This window comes from Saimiri boliviensis, chromosome 3 (genome assembly GCF_048565385.1).
Source record: "Saimiri boliviensis isolate mSaiBol1 chromosome 3, mSaiBol1.pri, whole genome shotgun sequence".
Classification (NCBI taxonomy): domain Eukaryota; kingdom Metazoa; phylum Chordata; class Mammalia; order Primates; family Cebidae; genus Saimiri; species Saimiri boliviensis.
In genome coordinates, this window is record NC_133451.1 from 42,525,952 (window position 1) to 42,532,719 (window position 6,768).

Below are 6,768 nucleotides of genomic sequence, written 5' to 3' on the forward strand. Positions count from 1 at the left end.
CCAAGTGGTGCAGAAACTATGAAACTTCCAGCTCCTTCCAAAAGATACACAATAAATAAGAAAGTTCTGGCCAAAAGGATCCCCCTGAGGCTGTGCTGCAGCTTCATTTTTTAACCCTTTTGTTAGTAATCCATAGAGAAGCCTAGAATTATCTTACCAGTTTCAATAAAAATTACAAATACATTTACTCATTGACCAATGATTTTACCTTTAAGAATACATATTGTAGCTATAAATGCATATGATTAATGCATTTGAGAGTTTACTAATGATCCTTTTTATAGTTACGAAAGATTGGTAACAATCCAAAGGTCATTCATATGAGGTGGATTGAATCAACTCTGAAATATTAATGTAATGGAATGCTGTGTAACTGTTGAAAACATAATGGAAAGAAAACTAAGAAATTTCTCAATATATTAGTATAAATAAATCTCCAAGATACTACATTGGACAATATGAAATTGTGAGCCAAATATGATAGTATTCAGGCAATTTTGTTTGGTTCATATTGTTGAATCTAAAACAAGAAACAGAAAAAGAAAACACAGACAATGCATATGTTATGCTAACTTATATGGAAAAAAGAAAAGAAAATTATAATTACATATGGTCATGTTTCCTTAGAAACAGGAGATGTTAACACAATTAGTTACTTACAGGTGTTAGAGTAGGAGGAGAAAGGGGAGAGATTGATGATTTTCTTGTAAAGCTTTGTATAGTTATTTTCATTTTTAACCAAGTAAATGTATTACTTTACTTTTAAAAAACACTATTTTGTCCTACACCATACAGGATGAATTTTAAATGAACCACCTACATTCCTTTTTGTTGGGATTTCTGATATGAATCTTACATTAATAAGGTAAAAAAAATAACTAAGATATTACTTTATTCCATGATGTCCTTTCTCTAATAAATATTCATTAACATAGTTTTAAATATTATAAAATGCCAGACCTTTTCAATACCTTATTTAAAATGGCATTCTCTTAAAATTATTATGTGACTCAAAACTATGTATATATAAAACATATATATATGTTTCATATATGTTTATAAATATAATACATATATTCATGTATATATAAAACATATATACCGTATTCATGCCTGAGAATTGAACATTTTACTACAGCATTTATATTATTTTTTTTACAGCCTCACGAATTTTTCCAGCAAAATGCATAATGCTATTATTTCTTTACTACATATGTAGATATCACAAGGGGTAAATGGTTATTAAGAGCAAAATTTACCATGTGTAATAAGCACCTGCTAGGACTGTGGATCAGTGTTTCTGATGAGACATTGACTAGCTATTTATTGTAATTAGCGTCATTAGGCGTTTTAACTGCTGTTCCCATTTTCTTAACCTACTTTGTAAGTATTTATAATGCCTGCTGATTTTCAGCTGTGAAGGCATCATTCACTACATTCATAGGTTTTTATGGACAAAGAGGCTGAATGAGGTTTTCTACTAACATCCTTTTCCATTTGATTATATCATTCTACACCTAGTGCATACAGAAAATTTGAATTCATTCAGTTGAAAATGCCCCCCTGAAGGTCTTATGCAAGTTTTGTGAGCCATCTAGGTGCCTACATTTTTATATCCAGATAGAAATTAAACAGAAGCAACGAGAAATAGTATGAAAGCCGTGAAAGGCAACAGCTGCTCCTAAGTGTTAAATAAATTGCCAGCAGTATTTTATATGTATGTAGTACTTGGCTCTCTAGCTGCTTAACTTTTATTAAATCCATTTATTTAATGCCTTGAGGCATTACTGTTCCCAATATTTGCCTCACTATAAATTTTAGAAGCCTAGAGGTTAAACAATATGTTCAAGATCGCACACTATACTAGTGGTAAAACGAGGAACAAATCCAGAGAGTTTGGGTTCAGAATCTATACTCTTAATTATTATTCTATAAGAGTTATTAAATAATTTGTGGAATATGTACCACACTGATTAAATACATGAATAAATGAATGATGATATGATTAAATCAATATACCAATAAAAGTTTAAGTCAGTGGAATGAACAATAATACAAAACAAAATCTATCTTAAATCAAGTTTAGTTTTGGAGATTACTTGTTCTTACCTTCGTAATTAGACCATTGGCTCCTCTCTATTTCTAACTACAATGATTCTATATTCTGTAGATAAATACAAAATGCATTTTTTCTCAAATTCAGATTTGTTCGCAATCTTTGTAGGGAGATAATAAAATGGATAAATAGAATCCGTGTATTTATTCAAATCATTTAAATGTAATACCCCTGTAGCTCAAAGATATGCAGTGCAGAAGGAGCAATTAAGATGGCATAGCCTCTGCATTCTAGGAATTTTTTGTAATCAGTTACTTATTACACACCAGGACATGGCTTCTCTATTTTTGGGATATTCTGAGAACACACAGGAAGGGCAGATAAATAGTCTCAGAAATGGGTAGAAGCATAGGAATTTTCCTAACCAAGTATTTTTGGCTGAGTTCTGAAACCTGAGTAAGCCATTAAAAAAGAGAGGAAGCACAGTGCAGGTAATTACAGTCCCCAAGTATGGGATCAAGAAACAAATGAAAGTGGTTGCATTCAGGGAACTTCATTTAGTTCAAAAATTGTATTCAGCTGTAGACAGGGTCGATGTGGGAAATTAGGGTAGGAAGAACTACTGAGCTATGCTTAGAAATTTGAGTTAATACTGTATGCAATGCTAAGCTACTGAAGAATTATGATCTGAAAAATGACACTAATCTGTTCTTTCATGGAATAAAAAGTTATTGAGTGCCCTACATAATAAACACTGCTTTGGCTTTGGGGACAATTAGCTTTGCAGTACAGAAAAGACTACTCTGGTCTCAGGGCACAAAATTGATTGAAGAGAGTAAAAAAGAGGAGGCAGGTATATCAGTTTGAAAGCTGGAATTATAAGGGAGGTTTCCTGAACTCTAGAAGTAGAAAATGGCATAGGTACAAATTTGAAGAACACTGCAGAGCAGAACAGACAGAAATTAGTAATTGACTAAATGTAGGGTGAGATTAAGTGAAATAAATCCCAAGATAACTTAGGTTGAGAACTCTCCTCTCCATGTCTCCTGTGATGGTTAACATTGAAAGTCAACTTGTTTGGATTCAAGGATGACAAGCATTGTTTCTGGATGTATCCCTGAGTGTGTTGCCAAAGGAGACTAACATTTTAATTAGTGGACTGGGAGAGGCAGACCCACCCTCAAACTGGATAGGCTTCATCTAATCAGCTGCCAGGATGGCTACAATAAAGCAGGCAAAGGATGGAAGAGCAGACTTGCTGAGTCTGCTGGCAAGATATGTATATACATGCATATATCCTACACTATCCTAATAGAATATATGTATGTATGTATCCTATTAGCTCTGCCCCTTTAGAAAACCCTGACTAATAACCTTATGAAGGTATAAGAAATTAGAAGGATAGCCTTAATGCTAATTGAGATAATACAAAGAAACCAAAGTGTTTTCTGGGAAAGATGACAAGTTCAGATTTGAACACGAATTGGAAATGCATTTGGTATGTCATAAAGGATATACCTACTACACAATGGACGTGTGAGTCTGAGGCTCAGGGGGCCAAACTGGAGTCTGGAGACATCAGGTCAGATTCACACTTTGTGCTTCATCAGAATGATTACTCCCTCACAGAAATGCCTCTATTGACCAAGTTTGCTTTAATCCCCCCAATGTATTATTTTGTATTAAATCATCTAATGACCAAATTATTTTTATAACAAAACTGCATATTTGATGTTTATAATTTGATATTTGACATATAAAAAATCATATATATTTTTTATATGTCAAATATATATATATATATATATATATATATATATATATATATATATACACACATATATATGTGTGTGTGTGTGTGTGTGTGTGTGTGGCCTAAAACTTGATAGCCAAATGATTGATTGATAGATGATAGATACAAAGAGAGAGAGAGAAAGAGAGAGTGGAGGGAGGGAGAGAGAGAGAGAGTCTGTGACCTGGACTGCGGTGATGGTGATCATATCTACCTTATCCCAAATTTTTTTTTCCAGCCATTTCATTCCCCTCTCATCTATAGGCAACAATTGTACTGCTTCCTGTTACTGTAGACTTATTATATATTCATAGAATCATAGGAGGTGCACTCTCTTTTGTTTGGGCTTCTCTTCTTTTTGAGATTTACCCATTTTCTTGTGTGTATCAATAGTATATTGCATTTTTCTGAGTAATATTTCTTAGTATTGGTGTACACGGGCTGTTTACTGTATAACTTGTTGATGAAGATTTAATTTTTTTCTAGTTTTGGGCTATTACAAATAAAGCTTCCCTAAACGTTTATGAAAAAGTATGTGGTACAACCTATATTTCTATTTTATTGGTAAATAGCTGCAAGCAGAATGTCTGAATCATATGGTAGATGAATTTTAACTTTTAATAAAAGACCAAACTTTCCAGAACGATTGTTACTGCTTTGTATTCACAACAGTGGTGTATCCGACTTACAGTGCCTTTACATTCTTGCCATCACTGAGTAAACTCAGTTGTTTCAAATTTAGTCATGCTAGTAGGAGTATAGTGAAAGTTTACTGTGTTATTTATTTGCATTTCCCTAATGAATAATAATATTAGGCATCTTTTCATATACTTATTTATCATTTATACATCACCTTTTGTAAAATGTTTGTTCAAATCTTTTTCCCATTTTATTTCATTATTTGTTTTCTCATTAATGACAAATGGCATTTAGTTAATTGGATGTATCTGTACAAAAAATAAACTTTCATTCATCCTTTGTATCAGAAACCAAAATAACTCAAAAATGGATCACTGGCTTAACTATAAAACCTAAAACCATACAATTTCTAAAAGAAATACAATCTAGTTACTTTGGATTAGGCAAAAATTTCTTAAATGTAGTACTATAGCACAAGCCATAAAATAACGCTTTGGTAAACCGGGCTTCATCAAATTTTAATTTTTAAACTTGCTGCTTTTCAAAAATATTAAAATTTTTTTTAAAAAAACATAGAGTGTAAAAGGCACATTTGTACAGCATGTATATAAAATCATTTCTTTTGTTTATCTGTTCACTGCTAATATAAGCTTCTTGAGGGTCAGAGTCTTGCTTATATTTTTAAGTGCCTTATAGCTAACACCTAGAATAGTGCTCTACACCTAACAGTCCTCAATAAGCATTTCTCTAATGAAAAAAAGTAACAGAATGACCTAACAGGCAAACAAATCAGCAAATCAGCATAGAGGCAGAAATTGAGGGTTGGGAGCCTCGATAGCATCTATAAATAGACATAAAGTATTACTTTTCAAGCTTCGTTGTGGCATGAAATCACTTTGAAATCTTGCAAAAGGGAGCTTATGATTTTCCATGTCTGAGATGGGAGTTGAAGTTCTGCATTGCTAAAAACTCCAGCCTATGCCAATGCTGCTGGTCCTGCTACCACTCACTGAGTCGCAATGGTATCAAGTGTGATTTAACTTGACAAACATAAATATGAATGAAGATTAAAATGACATTATTTCTTCATGAGAGAAATGACAATTTATTATGAAATTACGATTGAGCTCACCTGCTGAGAAATAGTATGGAAAGCGAGAAGAGTATTCAGAGGAGAGAAAGACTGAAGAGAATGAGACTTGTTTTCAAAGAGGAAAACGAGTAAAATATTTTTAATGAAACTTTGCAGACATCTATTATTACAGAAAGTATGAAGACATTGAGTCCATACATTGGAGAGTTGATATTCAAATAAATTAACACTTTCAAAATACATGCAAACTCTCAGTGTTTTTGTTATTTTATTTCCTGTTGCTTACTACCCTACCCCTTACTTCCCAATCATTGCACAAAGCAGATAAACGAAGAAGCTGTGAAATGCAAATAAATTTAGTAGGCCTGCTTGTTAACAACTCCAGGAAGATTTTGATATAAAAAGAAGTTGGAAATTTAATTGTTTAAATGACATTTGGTGATTTACTTTAGATTTTATTCATGTGCTACTTTCCATTTCAACAGAAAACTGAGAATTTTTAGTAACAAGCACCTATTTGATGTTTGTGACCAAAAAAATCAAAATTGTTATCAAGGCATATGTTTTACACACTATTAAGTTTTATATAACCTACAAAATATTTTTTGGAAAAGACAAAACATTTCAGGGTGTGATTCCCCAGTCATACAAGCAAATTATTACATTTCCGGACAGCTCTGCCAGGCAGCACCTTCTTGTATTGAAATGAAAGTTCACCTTCCACTTGATGGTTTGAACCTGTTCCTGTAGTTCTATGGAACATAATTCTAATTCATACCCCAAGTTCCACATTTTCAAAATGAGAAATCATGCTGCCAATTTTTCTAGAACAGAATTCTTCAGCACCTGAAAATATTCCTCAATGGCAAGAGTTATAAACACTGTATTGTTTACACTCCTCTTAATTTGCCTTCATTATCTGTGTCCTATAGAGAATTGAATCCAGCAGCAGTACCCTCAGTACACTGAAGAAAGGATCTTTCTAGATTCAAACATTATTATATATTAATACAATCCATGTCTACAATTAGTTTTAAACCAAGAGTAGGTACCACGTAAGAATCTGTTCAGTTCAGTAATAAACTGCTTCTCATTTGTTTAAATGAAAACTAGGTTCACATCTCCTTATACATTCTGTCTCTCATTTAGGCCACATATATTGAAAGAAAGTGAAAAACTACCTATATA